At 41.7% G+C, this 17,765-nt stretch overlaps 1 long non-coding RNA gene across 1 annotated transcript in view; it reads right to left on the bottom strand.

Annotated features, from left to right (window-relative positions):
• Positions 1–17,368, bottom strand: part of LOC126278476 (uncharacterized) — a 211,573-nt gene extending 194,205 nt beyond the window's left edge. Inside the window, exon 1 of the long non-coding RNA XR_007550708.1 lies at positions 17,238–17,368. This is a non-coding gene — a long non-coding RNA (uncharacterized LOC126278476). The remainder of the gene's footprint in view (positions 1–17,237) is intronic.
• Between the last annotated feature and the right edge of the window lie 397 nt (positions 17,369–17,765).

Here is a 17,765-nt window from a genome sequence, read left to right as displayed (position 1 = left end):
CTTACCCATAGTAATATATGCCTCTACCTCCTTACGTTTGTCCTCTAGCCATACTTCCTTAGCCATTTTGCACTTCCTCTCGATCTCATTTTTGAGGCTTTTCTATTCGTTTTCGCCTTCTTCATTTACTGCATTTTCATGCCTTAAAAAGAGACTGATGTCTTAAACCACAGTCCCGCACATAGGGTCAGAATGCCAAAAAAGTGGCCATAAATAACCGAAAAAATGTTCGGAGTTAAGAAGATTGGTTTATAGGTTGGCTATAGTTATGTTGAGACTACTGAATACCGGTTTATACGCGGCCAGCTGTTTCTCCCAAAGGTTGAATTTCGTTCGAATGATTGTTTTTTCTGCGAAACCAAACCGAAGTTTTTTAAATGGAAGCTATTCCAAAATATATGTACCTAATTTAGAACATATAATTCGTTATCTAACTATTAACTAACAACTGGTTTTTGCTGATTAACTTCTTACCGAAATACAAGAGAAAAAAACGTAAAACGCGAGCGAAAAGAAGAGATAAGTTTTAGATTCCACGACATTCCGACTTCTTTTTCATTCAGTCCGTAAGTATGTACTGTTATCTTTGCGAATCAACCTTAAAATTCAACTACTATCCGCAACTCCAGGTTTGAGCCACTTTTAAGCGACAGTTGCACAGAGGCGTTATTTACATTGAGAAAACAGAATTTAATATTTTACTGAAATACGAACTAAATACATATCAGAAATAACAATACAATTGCTACGTCTATAATATTGCTAATAAGCTACTACCAAATAAAAATGTAGTTACTAAGTATGAAAATATATTTTAAATATATTAAAACTATGACAAGTACTGCCCTCTTTGTACCTGCTACAGAGGATTACGAGGAATCAGATGCTCAGGATGCTAAAAAAGGAAATGAAGATGAAGAACAAGAAGTACAAAAAGAATAAGAATAATAAAAAAATCTGTTCTTGTTATTTATATGCCTTTTCTGTAATAAAGACAATAATAGAGCAGTTTTGTAATACTTTTTACCATAAAAAGAATAAATGTTCAACGAAACTATATTTGGTCACTTCATTAATTGATTGCGTCCTGTTGGATCCGGCATTTTGAATTCTTCAATTTTTGACATAAGAATAGCTATTAGAAGGGTCAGAAACCCCATTATATCCGTTTTTGGCCGCATTGTAGCATATTTTGTGAAATTGGCTAGGTTTTCAGGATTATGGCCCACTGGGAGCAGTCTTACTCAATGCATCTGCAGGGGAGAAGAAAGAATGGAGTAAAAGGCAGGTTAAAACAGTTCAGCTGCTCCGGAATCGCTCGCGAAATTCAGTGAGACACTTAGGAATCACTCGGAATCACTCGATATCAACAGGATGCTACACAACAAGCCCTGTTTCCCCTGTTTTCCTAAATCTTATCTGAGACAGAATATTAGTGGGATTTCTTTTTAGCAGACCTTGCTGTGGATTTTAGAACCACGTTTTTAGAGATGGACCCCAAAACTATGAAGAAGTAGTCATCTTAAATAATGTGGCAACAAAAGAAACATTTCGAAGCTCTGCAGCAGCGTTGCTACTGTTAAAAAGCTGGACATAAATTTGTAAGAAAAAAGATTATAGAAAATCGTTGTCGGAGAGGAGGCATAACTTGTTTCTTTTACTGTAGACGGAGGTGTACAAGTAAGAAACGTATGACAGAGGATAGGCCTCCAAATGAAGCTAACATACAGTGATGAATAACGCGAATAAACAGCGACATCAGCTTATATAAGGCATAAACAAGGCAAAATATAAAGATTTTATCATGTTACTTGCTTCTTTAACTGTAGAAGATCATAAACGGTTATCAGTCAACAAGAAATTTCATCAGTGTATTGATAACATTACACAGGTATGAAATATGGAAGGAGAGAGGGTTAAAAGGATACAACAATGAATGGATCTGTGTGAGAAAGGAGAAGTGCAATACTGAGAAGAATAGAATGAGGGGAAGAGAAAAGGGAGAGAAAAAGGGAAAAGGGAAGAGAATTAGTCTGATTAACGGCTCCTTGCATGTCATTAACCTGTAAGAAATGATCGGTAGTACCGTTTCCCGCTTTAGTAAACTGGCTAAACTCTTCTGTTTTGCGATACGAATGGAAAATTTCAGGAAGTTTCGTCTAAAGGCTATGGATTGCAGAACTGGCACCCGCCGACCACAGTGCAACAACTGAAAGTGGGTTTCACTTAACGAGGGACATGATTATTTCATTAGCACGCGGAAGAGCGTCCAGTGCCAATAGCAAGCAGTTTATACTGGTTCACTGGCGAGCGACTGGAGTGGCAAGTTTCATTTACTGTAAAAGTTGAAAGCATACTGAGTAAGTTAATGGACAAATTAGTAGCCATATTATATGCCTATTGGGTTTTTATGGTCCATATCTTTACGGGTTATCGACCTAAGGGAAGCCAAAAATACAGCAAAACCAAATTTAAAAGTGAACTCAGACGTAATCACTCATGTGAAGCAAAAAGAATATCTTTTTACAATGACACAACTTATATTGTGTCTATGACCACCACTCATAAGTGCTGTATCTCATTCATATTTTATTGCAACTTAACATGATATAAATGGGCCGAAATTGTTGTCTCACTGACTCATTTCTGTTTCTTTTCAAAAGTTTTTATTTGTTGTCTCACTTACTCATTTCTGTTCCTTTTCAAAAGTTTTTATTTCTTTCGTATAAACGTCTTAATATAAATTAACAAATGAGCTTCATCAATTACTAAAGTGTGGCTTTCGAATTCAGTAAACAAGTACTGACCAGTGCGACTGTGTGTAAAATGTAGTACCAGATTCGCTGTAAACGTGCAATTTTTTTAAAAATAAAGCGACTATTAATCAAATTGCGTGCATATGGAGTTTCGTCTGACTTGTGTGGCTGGATTCGTGATTTCCTCTCAGAGAGGTCACAGTTGGTTGTGATAGGCGGAAATCATCGAGTAGAACAGAGGTGATATCTGGCGTTCCGCAAGGTAGTGTCATAGGCCCTCAGCAGTTCCTGATTTACATAATTGATCTAGGTGATAATCTTACCTTCCCCCTTAGATTGTTTGCAGATGAAGCTATAATTTACTGTCTAGTAAAATCATCAGCCGATCAATTCCAATTACAAAATGATCAAGAGAGAATTTCTGTATGGTACGAAAAGTGGCAATTGGCACTAAGCAAAGAAAAGTGCGAGGTCGTCCACATGGGTACTAAAAGAAATCAGATAAATTTTGGCTATACGATAAATCGCACAAATCTAAGGGCTGTCAATTCGACTAAATACCTAGGAATTACATTTACAAGCAACTTGAGTTGGAAAATCCACATAGACCACTTAGATAATATTGTGGGTAAGTCGAAACAAAGACTGCTCTTTGTTGGCAGAACACATAGAAGATGCGATAAACTCACTAAAGAGACAAACTACATTGCACTTGTCCGTCCTCTGCTGGAATATTGCTGCGCGGTGTGGGATCCTTACCAGGTAGGATTGACGGAGGACATCGAAAAACTGCAAAGAAGGGCAGCTCGTTTCGTGTTATCGCGCAATAGAGGTGAGAGTGTCATATACTACGCGAGTTGGGGTGGCAGTCATTAAAACACAGACGGTTTTCTTTAAGGCGAGATTTACGAAATTTCAATCACCAGCTTTCTATTCCAAATGCGAAAATCCCTTCTGAAGTGATGCGTGATTGTTCTCAGTGACCAGCTTTTTTTTTTTTTTTTACTCACCTTCTTGATATAGTCGAAACGTACATAGTCATTAGCTACATCATCAGCAAAAGGCTCATAAATTGGTTCGATATCAGTAATCTCCTTGGAAGGCATTTGCATCAGTTCCTCATTCTCTAGGATTTCAGTGGTAGTGGCTCCTTCAAGTTTCTTTATCAAACCAAATACAGGGCTTGCAGTGTCGCTTTCCTCTTCATCTACTTCACTTAACGCTGGTCATCGGCTTATTCGAAACGGAACTCATCACTGAAGGCAATTATACTCCTGCAAATGAGACTCCAGGGTGAAGACTTCTGGAGACGCCCCAGATAGCAGTGGGAGACCTACCTGGCTGTCGTTCGTCATGCCGTTGGACAACTAGGAGTGATGGTCCGGGGTGTCACTTCATTTCACAGCAGGATCAATTTGGTTGTTACCCGGCGCCCTCCATAGCAGATTTTCTTTGTCTCATTTTTCAGCAGGATAACGCCCGACCGCGCACGGCTAGAGTTTCTACTGCATGTATTCGTGCTTGCCACACCAGATCTTGGCCAGCAAGGTCCCCGGATCTGTCCCCAGTTGGGAGAATTTTGAGCATTATGGGTAGGACCCCCCAACCATCTCGGGATTCTGACGGTTTAATGCACCAGTTGAACAGAATTTGGCACGATATGCCTCTGGAGGCTATCTCACAACTCTGTCAATCAATGCCATGCCTAAGAGCCGCTTGCATATGGGACAGAGATGGACCTACGTTTTACTGACTTTCTCAATTTGTGCAGCTCTTTATCTTGAATAAAACAACAAGTTTCTATGAAACTGTAATCATTTGTTTTTCTGTGCATTTACGTCACACATACCGATTTCCGTCTCACTCGTATAATTCCTTCGTTGTGCGTCATTTTTTTGCCTTAGAATGTGTGTAACAGTTACCTACAAGAGTATTTTACACAACTAAGTTTCCTACACCACTTGGATAACAGGTCGTGCTCTTTTCCACATCTACATAGTTACTCTGCAATTCACACTGAAGTGGCTGCCAGAGGGTTCATCGAACCATTTTCTTACTACTTCTCCATCATTCCACTCTCGAATGGCACGTGGCAAAAGGGAAAAACCTAACCTTTCCGTTCGAGCTCTGATTTCTCTTATATTATTATGGTCATCATACCCTACGTAGGTGGTTGTCAACAAAATATTTTCGTATTTGGAATAGAAAGCTGGTGATTGAAATTTCGTTATCGGAGATATTGTGAACAACAAGGAACAAAACTCGAGAAACTTAAGGTCATACCAGAGTACGTATGGTCTACTTTTCTAGAGGCAAGGGTTATTTACAAGGCTGCGCATAATGTGATAAAAGGCGTTTGAATGGAAATGACTTAGACTGACGGATTTCAAAGCTGGATCTCGCAATGTGCGGAATTTTAGGGGAATTCACAGGATTGTGAGTCGCAAAATTAAGCATTTAGTAACGTACAAACATGCTCAAGTGTAAGAAGGGGTAGAGAATTCTGCGATTGCTTTTGGTATTGAATTCAACGACGCCATCATTCTAATAATTCTTCAGCTAAAATTTCAAATACTGCTCAGTCCGGAAATTCACAGACACCACACTCTATCTAGAATGGGTAAACGAGACACGATTGTTGGATCGCAATCAGCGTCTGGAACGTCATTGTCGTGTAGAATTCAGAAAATTATTTCCGTGGAGGGTATACTTTTATCTCCGTTACTCACTGTCTTCCGTGAACCAAGAGGAACGTTTAGTCATCTTGTGCAAAAGAAAATGAACCGACCTCCGAACGCATACATTACGGCTTCAGAATCAGGGAAAGTGGACCAGCATATTCTTGAACAATGGCGGGATAATTGTCTCTCTCCCAAAGTCGGAACAAAACCTTGTTTGGTCCCAGATCCATTTTCAGCCCATCAACAAGATCTGTTCGTAATTCCAGATAAACTTATATAGGTAACAACGACCCCACCTGGTGCAGCAAATCTTCTTCAAACTTTCGATATAAAGCCAGTGTAAAGAGCTCGCTAAGTGTTTTATGAGCGTGTTTCAGTCGACAATCTTGATATTGAACTCCGCAGACGTACCTCTATCATCAACCTCCATGCACTTATCCATAATCAGTTCATTGTTCTCATATTTAACAACATGCTCAATCATGCCCGGTAGAAAGCTGCATTCCAGTTGAATGTGGTGCTTTTGATGCTCCTTACAATGTTATCTGGAACACAGAATATTCAAGTTGCTCAACACCCAACTGCTATACTGTGTCATTTATCTAATGCTTATATTGTTGTTTACATTTGTATTTAACAGATTTCTACACTAAGACTCACTAACAGGCTTATAATAGGTACGTTCAGGTAAACGGGATAAATAAATAAATAATCATCATTACATTATAACTGTGTCCCGTCCTATTAATTATTACACCTCTATCTAAAAGGCTAGCGAACATGTATAATTGTCGCTATGGGCAGCGATATCACCGCCCTTTTTCGCCGTAATTAGTTTCATTTCTGTATCGGTGAGATACTTCGCGAATGTAACTTTCAATATGCATTAAAATATTATATATATTATGGTGATCGAACAGCGTCTTATGTATCTAGTACGAAAAAATAGTAATTTCGCGCAAGATTTCGAAACTCATGCTTTTGTAAACACCACAGTACGGCTCATTAAACAATATCGAATCATTGATGTCACGAATAAGAATGAGCCGTGACTAGAAAAGAATAGAAAAACGACGCCGTCTGATTGCACAGAAAGTGTATTGCCGAGGAAGCACCGTAGCATATCCTATAACACAGCAAGGTAGCTACGATCACTATAAAACAGTACCAAGTACTGATGAGACAACGTGGTTTGCCCTCCCTTCACGCGTCGAGGCTGCGACTCGAAAGACTAGTATCAACAATTTTCGGAAAGACTGTGGATACGTCGTTGCAGTGTTTAGACGTTTACCTCCATGTGCTTCGCAATGAAGTTGCAAAGGACTTCAAGATGTACTCGCCGAAACACGTACTCGGTTGATTAATCAGACAGTAACAATGACGACAATCCAAACTTTCAGATACAATGGGAAATGACAAACGTATCAGCTGGAGATAAAGAGCCCTGCTCTGGAAAGGCTGGTCATTTGTACAATGTAATAATCTAATTTATTATGAACATGTTTGAACATGAAGCGAAAATCACCAAAATTAGTTATGGTTTAAGATTAACCTAAGGACAATCATGTAAATGGGCAGTATTTTGCCATATGTTCTTCACAGAGAAAATGTTTTACAATTGCAGATTATACGTTCCACGTCGTAGTAAGAGATTTCAATTATAATTCATGTAACATGAAAATAATTGACAGACATTGTTGCCTAAAGAAGTAGGACCAACGTGTAGCCGAATGAGTAGTGGGGACAAGAAATATCACCAGTGCAGTGTGTATCGAGTGGTTATTGCGTGTTCACTCTTGATGTAAGCGTCTGTAAGACTGTGTAGATCGTGTTTGAAAGATTAAGTGTGTAGTCGATCAGTCCCAGTGAACCGGCATTGTACCGAAATCGGAACTAGTAGACTTGATTTTCACATGCGGTCGAGCAGATGGAAACTGTAGAGAAGCTGATGAACTATATGGGACCAGGTACCTAATTAGCAGACATCCACCGCATCTCTTTATTTCCAAGACTCTTCCAAAGATTAAGGGAGAAAGGAAAGTCTTACCGTAACACAACAACCGAGGAGGGTGACAAGTTATACGGATACCGTCGTGGAAGTTATAGGCACTGCTTCAGTCAGCACTGAATCAACTGCATCCTTGAGAATTTCTATGCTCAAGTTGTGAAGGCATATCAACCCAGATCTGCAGTGCTGTAAGCGACTGAGAAACGCGCTGTCCACTTTGTTAGAAGATACCTCATTTTATTTTTAACCGCCAACCCGGTGTTTTGTGAAACTGGATAATAATGAAGTGTGGTTCAAAATAAGTTTCGAAAATTTAAAGTTGTCGGTAAAAAACTGAAGTTTGATAAAACATTTAAGAAAGTAAGGTAAAATTATTTACTGATCAAGATAACAAGAAGCTGAATGGAGCGTTATATATTTGTTGATATAAATACATAACGACTAATTGGAAGAAGACAGTAAATAAAAAACTTAGTTTCTAAAATTACAGTATTAAAAATAGATTGAATAATCCTTTATTCTGTAACACGTGTGTCGCCATAGTGGGCTAATCATCCAAAGCACTGAGAAGACATTGAGGTTTTAGTCCCCCGGTTATACAGGGTGAAGAAAAATTGTGTCACGAAATTTTAATCCTGGATATCTGATGCCAGTAGGAACCAAAATTACTGATGTGGTGTAGGTTGACTACGCGCATTTCTAAACTACAGGAACTTGGCGCCACGCGCTCCTATTGGCCATGGGTGTGCCCTGCTGCCGTTCGTCGGTTGACGGGCAGTGCTATGGTTGTCGATTCACACATACAAACGTCCCTCGCCCCGTCATTGCCCCGACGTGATACGTGCACGTGCCGAATAGCTCTTGTAGTTTGTCTCCAGTTCATGTCAGAGGCATTCCCACGTTAGCTTCACTTTGGGGAACACACTCGTCACCTGCTATTTAGTCATACAGTAAGCATGGTGGCACAGTATGGTTTTTGTTTATGGACTAACCGACGGTAATGCGTATGAAGCTCGACGGTTGTATGAGTACCGGTACCCAGTAAGACGCCATCCACTTCCGCAAACATTTAACAGCAATTCACCGGTGACTTGGCGAAACAGGCTCGTTAGCGCGATATCATGGTGTTGCCGGAAGACCTCGAACATTACGGGATGCTGCATTTGAAGAGATTGTTCTCGAGCGCTTCGAGGAAGCACCTACGACAAGTACTCGAGCGATTGGACACGACATCGGTTAGGCTGGGAGGTTTTGAGGGATGTTGATCAGCATCCATTTAGTATCCACCCTTTCCGAGACCTAAATATTGTGGTGGACTATGAACACAGGCTAGGGAATTGCCGGTGTTGCACGAGATTTCGACTTCCCCGCCATGTGTTATTTACCGACGAGTGCACCTTCCATCGGAATGGCCTTTACAACACTCGAAACGTTCATTACTGGGCCAGAGGAAATTCTCAAGTCACGTACGTCCACGGACACCAGGAACGATTTTCGCTCAATATTTGGGTAGGCATTGTGGGTGACCATCTGACTGGGCCGACTTACTGGGGTAAATTACCTTCACTTTTTGCAAGAAACTCTACCCAGCCAGCTGGAAGATGTCCCCCTGGACATAGGGCTAAGCATGTGGTTGCAGCAATATGGGTCGCCCAGCACGTAACAGTCGTACTGTGCGCGGCGGATATTTAAATGAACTCTTCGACGGTCGGGCAATTGGCAGAAGTGCTCAGAGGACATGGCCCCTGCGATCACCAGGCCTCACGTCACCGGACTTTTGCCTGTGGGGATTCTTCAAGCTTCTAGTTCACCCTCCCAGACGCGTACCACCTAGAAACTAAGAGGAATTAATGGATCGCTTTCAACATGCCACCAATCTCATCAGGGCAACGCTAGAGCTATTCATCAAAACACCGTTCGACGTTACCAAGCTTTTGTCGTGCCAGAGGGTCGCCAGTTCGAGCACCTGCTTGAAGTAACATTGTCTTACCTACCTAAAAGGCCCTTTTCAGGGCTGACACAATTTGTAAAAGACTTTCTGTACTCGAACTAACAGCTGTTGACGGGTTTGTTCCCGATACGTCTTATCATGAAACTACAGTGGATATGTCGGGGCACAGCATCTCCGAGGTACCGGTTAAGTGGAGATTTACGACCATTTCACGAGTGTACCGCGAATATCAGGAATCCATTAAAACATCACATTTCCGACATCGCTGCGGCCGGAAAATGATCCTGCAAGAACGGGGCCAACGACGACTGAAAACAACGTGCTGTTCGAAAGAGACCTGCAGCCCCTCGTACGCTTACGGATTTATGGTCAGTTCTGCAGGATTCGTGGTGTCAATTCCCTGAAGCATTACTTCAGACATTAGTCGAGTCCATCCAACATCGTGTTGCGGCACTTCTGCGCGGGGGCCTTACACGATATTTGGCAGGTGTACCAGGTTCTTTGGCTCTTCAGTGTATAAAAGTATGGGTACACTGGATGAGGCTTATCTCGGGAAAGATCAGAGTGAGCTCCAGAGATATATAGGAAAAAGCGATGCAATACCGACCCAACGACTTATCTTGGAGATGGGCTGCAGAATTGAAAAATTACGTTTATAACATTTCTATACTGAAGGCCTCTCTGATGGAGAGGACGTGTCTGTTGGCGTGATAGATGAAGGCATTGGAGTTGATATGGAAGATACAGTATTAGAGTCAAAATAGAAAAGTGATCTGGAAGAGCTGATATCGTGTAAGGCATAAGGGATAGATGCAGTAACATTCCATGAGAATTTCTAAAAGCTTTGTGGAAAGTGACAACTAGACGTCTAGTCACGTTGGTGTGTAGAATCTATGACACTGGTCATGTACCATCAGCATTTCGGTTCTTTCGGTTATCCACATAATTCCGAAGACAGTAAGGATGGACAGATGCGAAAACTATAGTACAATCAGCTTAAGGTCTCATGCATCCATTCTTGACAAGAATAATATAGAGAAGAATGTAAAAGAATATTGAGGATCTGTTAGATAAAAATGAGCTTGGCCTTTAGGAAAGGTGAAGGAATTAAAAAGGCAGCTGGCAGCTCAGACGTACGGTTGATAATGGGAGCAAGACCGAAAAAAATATCAAGACCCACTCATAGGATTTGTCGATCTCTAAAGTGCATACGAAAATGAAAAATGTGCAAGATGTTAGAAATTCTGAGGGAAATAGGGGTAAGCTGTAGGGAAGGACGGGTAATCCATAATATCTATGAGAATCAAGACGGAACAAGAAGAGCGGAAGATCAAGAACGAAGTTTTCGGTTTCAAAGGCGGTTAGATGGGGATCCAGTCTTTCGCCCCTGATGCTCAGTCTACACATCGAAGAAACTATGACGGAAATAAAAATTCAAAATTGGGATTAAAATTCAGTGTGAGAGGATATCAGTGACAAGATTCTTTGATGATATGTCAGTGCTCAATGAAAGAGAAGGAGGAGTACAGGTTCTGTTGAACGGAACGAACAGTCTGATGAATGTATAATGGGACTGAGAGTAATCCGGAAAAAGAAAACCATAATGTAAAGTAGCAGAAATGAGAACAGTGAAAACCTTAAAATGAAAATTGGTTGTTATGAAGCATACAAAGTTAAGGAATCATGACACTTTGAAGCAAAATAACCCACGACGGACGAAGCTAGGGGGAAATAAAAAGCAGATTAACGCAGGCAAAGAGGGCATTCCTTGTCAAAAGAAGTCTGCTGGTATCAAACACAGGCCTTAATTTGAGGATAAAAATTCTGAGTATGTACGTATGGAGCACAGCACGGTATGGTAATGAATCAAAGACAGTGGGAAAACAGGAACAGGAGACAATCGAAGATTTTGAGATTGGCTGCTACAGAAGAACCTTGAAAATTAGATGGACTGATGAACATAAAGAATGAGGAGTTTCTCTGCAGAATCGGCGAAGAAAGCAACATACGGAAAACAGTGAAAAAAAGGAGGTACAGGATGAAACTTGTGTTAAGTCATAAGGGAGTAACCTCCATGGTGTTAGATGCAACTATAGAGGGTAAAAACTGTAGGACAAGACGGTGACTGTAATACATCCAGTAAATAATTGAGCCCTAGGCTGCAAGAGATACTTTGAAAGGAAGAGTTTGGCACAGCAGAGGAGTGCATGGCGGGCCGTATAAAATAAGTCAATGACCGAAAACTTAAAAAATAAAAAAAGGGGGAGAGAGCCAGACAGAGAGAAAGCTTTGGAACATACTCTGAAATTCTGAAGGTAATTGGGATAAAAACAGGACGTGAAAGGTTACGTACGACTTACAGAGAAACCAGACTGCAATGACAAGACGAGGCAGTAGTGTTGAGAAGGGGATGAGTCGTAACCTATCCGCTACGTTATTCAATCTGCATATCGAGAAAGATGTAGAAGAAACCTTTGAAAATTTGGAAAAGCAATTATAGTTCAAGCAGAATAAATAAAAACTTAAAGGTTTATTGTAATTCAGTCAGAGATGGCAAAACGCGTGGAAGATCAGTTTTGAACATAATGGATAATTTCTTAAAACGACCGTAGGAGTAAAATGGTTCTTTGAGGCGAAGACATCGTCGTGCCATGTTCGAAATGCACTTTCATCCAGAAAGAAAATTTCTTGAAGATTGTTCGAGAAAGAGAGGAAAAAGTAAGAATATCAGGGCACAAGATTAGGTGAATAACGTGGGTGCTGAATGACTTCCCAAACTAACTCCATTGTAGTGTGTATCAGAATGTTTGCGTGCGTTATCGTTAAGCTGCATCATTTCATACAGTCTTCTTGGCTGCTGTTCTTGGATTACGTCTACAAGATGTCTCAATTGACGATAATAAAGAGAGAAGCAATTCGTACAACACCACATCGTCGCTGTTCTACCTGCTGCTTTGTTTGGACTCAACCAGTCATTTCTGTCTCTTATACACTACTGGCCATTAAAATTCCTACACCAAGAAGAAATGCAGATGATAAACGGGTATTCATTGGACAAATATGTTATACTAGAACTGACGCGTACAGGTACAGCTGCCCATGTAGCTTTAACACGATACCACAGTTCATCAAGATTAGTAAATGGCGTATTGTGACGAGCCAGTTACTCGGCCACCATTGACCAGACGATTTCAATTGGCGAGAGATCTGGAGAATGTGCTGGCCAGGGCAGCAGTTGAACATTTTCTGTATCTAGAAAGGCCAGTACAGGACCTGCAACGTGTGGTCGTGCATTATCCTACTGAAATGTAGGGTTTTGCAGGGATCGAATGAAGGGTACATCCACGGGTCGTGACAGATGTGAAATGTAACGTCCACTGTTCAAAGTGCCGTCAATGCGAACAAGAGGTGACAGAGACGTGTAACCAATGACACCCCATTCCATCACTCCGGGAGATACGCCAGTATGGTGATAACGAGTACACATTTCCAATGTGCGTTCACCGCGATGTCGCCAAACACGGATGTGACCATCATGATGCTGTGAACAGAACCTGGATTCATCCGAAAAAATTACGTTTTGCCATTCGTGCACCCGGGTTCGTCGTTAAGTACACCATCGCAGGCGCTCCTGTCTGTGACGCAGCGTCAAGGGTAACCTCAGACATGGTCTCCAAGCTGATAGTCCAACTGCTGCAAACGTCGTAGAACTGTTCGTGCACATGGTTGTTGTCTTGCAAGAGTCCCCATCTGTTGACTCAGGGATCGAGATGTGGCTGCACGATCCGTTACAGCCATGCGGATAAGATGTCTCGCATTTCGACTGCTAGTGATACGAAGCCGTTGGAATCCAGCACGGCGTTCCGTATTAGCCTCCTGAAACCACCGATTCCATATTCTGCTAAAAGTCACTGGATTTCGACCAACGCGAGCAGCAATGTCGCGATACGGTAAACCGCTATCGCGATAGGCTACAATCCGACCTTTATCAAAGTCGCAAACGTGATGGTACGCATTTCTCCTCCTTACACGAGGCATCACAACATTTCACCAGGCAACGCCGGTCAACTGCTGTTTATGTATGAGAAATCGGTTGGAAAGTTTCCTCATGTCAGCACGTTGTAGGTGTCGCCACCGGCGCCTACCTTGTGTGAATGCTCTGAAAAGCTAATCATTTGCATATCACAACATCTTCTTCCTGTCGGTTAAATTCCACGTCTGTAGCACGTCATTTCGTGGTGTAGCAAATTTAATAGCCAGTAGTGTAATAGCATAGATACACCATTTCTCGCTACCAATAACGAGACAAGATAGGAACGGTCCGTTTTGTTCAAGAGCAACTTGATTACACGCAAGCAGAGATGTACATATGGCCACCCGCTGATTATCATGATTTTTGCTTATAGCATGCGGCATACGTACACCCTATTTTTAAACCTTCCCAGTTTCATGCAAATGTCGGACGATGGTGGAATGATCGCAGTTCATCAAATTTGCCATTTCTCGAGTACAATGACGTGGATCATTGTGGATGAATCCATTTAAACCATGTTCTTCAAACCCATAAGATCTCCCTGAAAGTTAAGAGTCACTGATGTCAAAACGATACTCCTTAAAACGAGAAAACCATTTTCTTGTCGTGCTCTATCCAATGACATTATCCCCATACATGGCGCAAACGTTTATGGACCCCTCCCCTGCTGTTAAGACTCTATTCAGCTCAAACAGAAAACTATGTTGGAAATGTTCCGAGTTCTCCACTTGGCACTTCATTTTCTAGGTCTCACATCTCGACTCACTCTCTCCATATGACAAAATGACAATATGTAAGCTCAAATAGAAACAGTGAACTACAAATAAAAGGTGCCAATCGATAAACAAATCAATAGCAACTGCAACAGCAACTTGCAAAACAAAACCGCTAAGAACTTGTGCACATATGGTGTCAGAATAAAATACATCATACATTACATGACCACAGTGGCTTAGTGATGGATTTTGAGGTAACTGAATCCATAGGTTTTACATCGCCATATAAGCTGTTTTAAGTGTCTTATAGTCGACTGAAACTTACCGTAATAGAGCTGTATTTACTGTCACCTTTTCGCTGTGAAATGACAATTTTTTAGTTGAATGTAGTCGAATTAACTCAGTAGATGCTAAGAAATTAGATTAGGAAACAATATCCTAAAAGTCATAGACGATTCTTTTATTTGGGCAGTAAGATAACTGACGTTGGCCGAACTAGAGAAAACATTAAATTCTGTGTTGCAGTAGGGAGAAAAGCATTTATGAAAATGAGAAAATTGTTAAATCGAATATAAATTTAAGTGTTAGTATTTTTTAAGGTATTTTTCTGGCTGTAGCCATATACGAACGTGAAATATTGACAATAATCAGTTGGTATAAGAATAGAAGCTTCTGAAACCGTTGCTCGAGAGATGGCTAGATAGAGTAACTAATGAAGAGGTTCTTTATTCAGTTGCGGCACAAAGAGTTTTGCGGCACAGTTTGTCTAGATAGGTTCATAGGAAACATACTGAGGCATCAACGAACAGTTAACTTCGTAATGGAAAGAAGTGTGAGAGCAAAAATTAGAAGGAGACCAAGATATTCCTAGAGGAAGCTGTTTCAAATGAATGTAGGTTGTACTAGTAATACAGAGATAAAGAGGGTTGCACGGGGTAAACTAGACTCTAGAGCTGTATCAAACCAATCTTCGTACTGAAAATCACAGCAACAACAACAGTTCATAGTAAATCTCACGCCCTCTGTCTCTTCCCCCTCCTTTCCCCCTCCTCACTCGCTTTTCATTTTACTCTTTCAACAAGGTTGATATTTAAACTTCTCCTGCTTTTCCCTGCAGTTAATGTAAACTACTCGACAAAGGCGCTGAAAATTAGAAATCATAACTTAAGATTTTAGCAAAAGAGCCAAAAACAGATATGCATACGGTACTTATAAGAGTCGAGAGGCATGACAGGGAAGCAGTGGTTGAGAACGGAGTGAGACAGGTTTGTAGCCAGTCCCTGATGTTATTTAGCCTGTACATTGAGGAAGCACTAAAGGAAACGAAAGAAAAATACTGAGTAGAAATTAAAGTTATCAGAAAAGAAACAAAATCTTTGTGGTTTGCTGATGGCATTGTAATTCAGTCAGGGACAGCAGAGGATTTGCAAGAGCAGTTCAATGGAATGGATTGAGCCTTGAAAGGAGGATGCAACATGAACATTAGCAAAATCAAAACGAGGATGATATACAGGACATAGAATCCAGTCTGAGACCTGCGATCATTTTTATATTACTAATTGGCAACCAATGCTGTACAATCGCAATAACAAGTTCTAATAAATGAGTGAAATGAATATCTCATGACTTATTGCGATTGTACAGCATTGGTTGCCAATTAGTAACAGAACTAGGATAATGGAATGTTGTCACGAACGAGATGAAGCTGAAGGAATTAGAATCTGAAACGAGACACTAATAAATAACTGGTGATGGCGGAAGTAGACAGGGTATGAACGCAATGACAGGAAAGGCGTTTCTGAAGAAGAGAAATTTGTATACATCGAATATATGGTTCTGAGCATTAGGAGACTTAACTTCTGAGGTCATCAGCGCCCTAGAACTTAGAACTACTTAAACCTAATTAACCTAAGGACACCAGACACATCCATGCCCGAGGCAGGATTCGAATCTGCGACCGTAGCGGTCGCGTGGTTCCAGACTGTAGCGCGTAGAACCGTTCGGCCACCACGGCCGGCTCACATCGAATATAGTGTTGATTGTTGGGAAGCCTTTTTTTGGAGATATTTGTTTGGAGTGTAGCCATGCATGGAAGTGGACGGTAGACAGTTTAGGCAAGAAGATAAGAGACTTTTCAAATGTGGTGGTACAGAACACTGCTGAAGATCGGATGGGCAGATCGCGTAACTAATGAGATCCTGAACAGAATTGGGGAGACGAGAAATTAGTGGCAGAACGTGACAAAAAGAAAGGATCTGTTGATACGACACATTCTGAGACATCATGGCACCACCAGGTAAGTACTGGAGGGAAGTACGCGAGGCAAAAGTCGCCTTGAGCAGGATCAAGAAATGGGTATAGTAAACAGTATCAGAAGGATGTAGGGTGCAGTAGTTATTCGGAGATGAAGAGTCTTGAACAGGATTGAGTAGCGTCAAACTAGTCTTCAGACTGAAGACAACAACAATCTTAGCGAATGTTCTGTCTTTTTTTCAGTGCTATTACTAATGTTCATTTCCCCTCGCAATGTATATTGGACAATTTCTCAAGAAATTAACTTCGAATGTAATGTAATCTGCGGAATGCATTCCATTTTATTTAGAGGATACAAAATGTCTTATTTAAATGACAGAAGTGTCTAGGATCGGAATCGAAGAAACGTCGTCCGTTTTTCCGTCATTCCCACGTCACAAGCTAATGCAGTCGTGCAATTCATCATTGTTAAACTATTCCCTAGCAGAGCTACAGCCAGAAATAGCCGGCCGACGTGGCCGAGCGGTCTTAGGAGCTTCAGTCCGGAACCACGCTGCTGCTACGGTCGCAGGTTTGAATCCTGCCTCGGGCATGGCTGTGTGTGATGTCCTTAGGTTAATTAGGTTTAAGTAGTTCGAAATCTAGGAGACGGATGACCTCAGATGTCGAGTTCCATAGTGCATAGAGCCATTATTGAACCCCGAAATACTGTGGTCTCTCGTAATGAGAAAACTAAGAGCACCCGGAGAAACAAGGTGTGTAGAGGAATACCAAAACAATCACTTTGCACGTAGGCCGTCGCCAGCTAGCTGGTGTGAAAGCGGGCAGCGGCTACTCACCGCACAGGATGTCGCACGAGGAGACGAGGTGCATGACGACAACGTAGATGACGGCCACCACGGCCATGACGAGCAGCACGACCGCGCAGTAGCGCGCCATGGCTGGCACACGCCCGAACAGTGAGTAAACGCGTCGCTGGCAGCTTAGCTTATTAGCCGCGCCGCTGCCGGAGACGGAGGCAAAAAGCGCCCGCTGCCAACACAGCGAAGCCGCACTGACACGGCCGTCCTCCGACCAGCCGGCCACTCTCTGCCTCCGACGCTCCTCGTGCCGGCCAAACGCTCTCAAAATACGGCGCCCAGCGCTTAACACTAAGAACTATCCGCCGCTGGTTATACTGCCTACTAACATTTTACGAGTAATACAGGAGTTACTCCGTCATTAGTGACTGTACTAAGACATAACTGGACCAGATGGGTTTGGGTTTACACTACTGGCCATTAAAATTGCCACACCACGAAGATGACGTGCTACAGACGCGAAATTTAACCGACAGGAAGAAGATGCTGTGATATGCAAATGACTAG

Source organism: Schistocerca gregaria, chromosome 6 (assembly GCF_023897955.1).
Source record: "Schistocerca gregaria isolate iqSchGreg1 chromosome 6, iqSchGreg1.2, whole genome shotgun sequence".
Lineage (NCBI taxonomy): Eukaryota > Metazoa > Arthropoda > Insecta > Orthoptera > Acrididae > Schistocerca > Schistocerca gregaria.
Note: the sequence above shows the minus strand (reverse complement) of the source record. Positions and strands in the feature narration are given on the sequence as shown.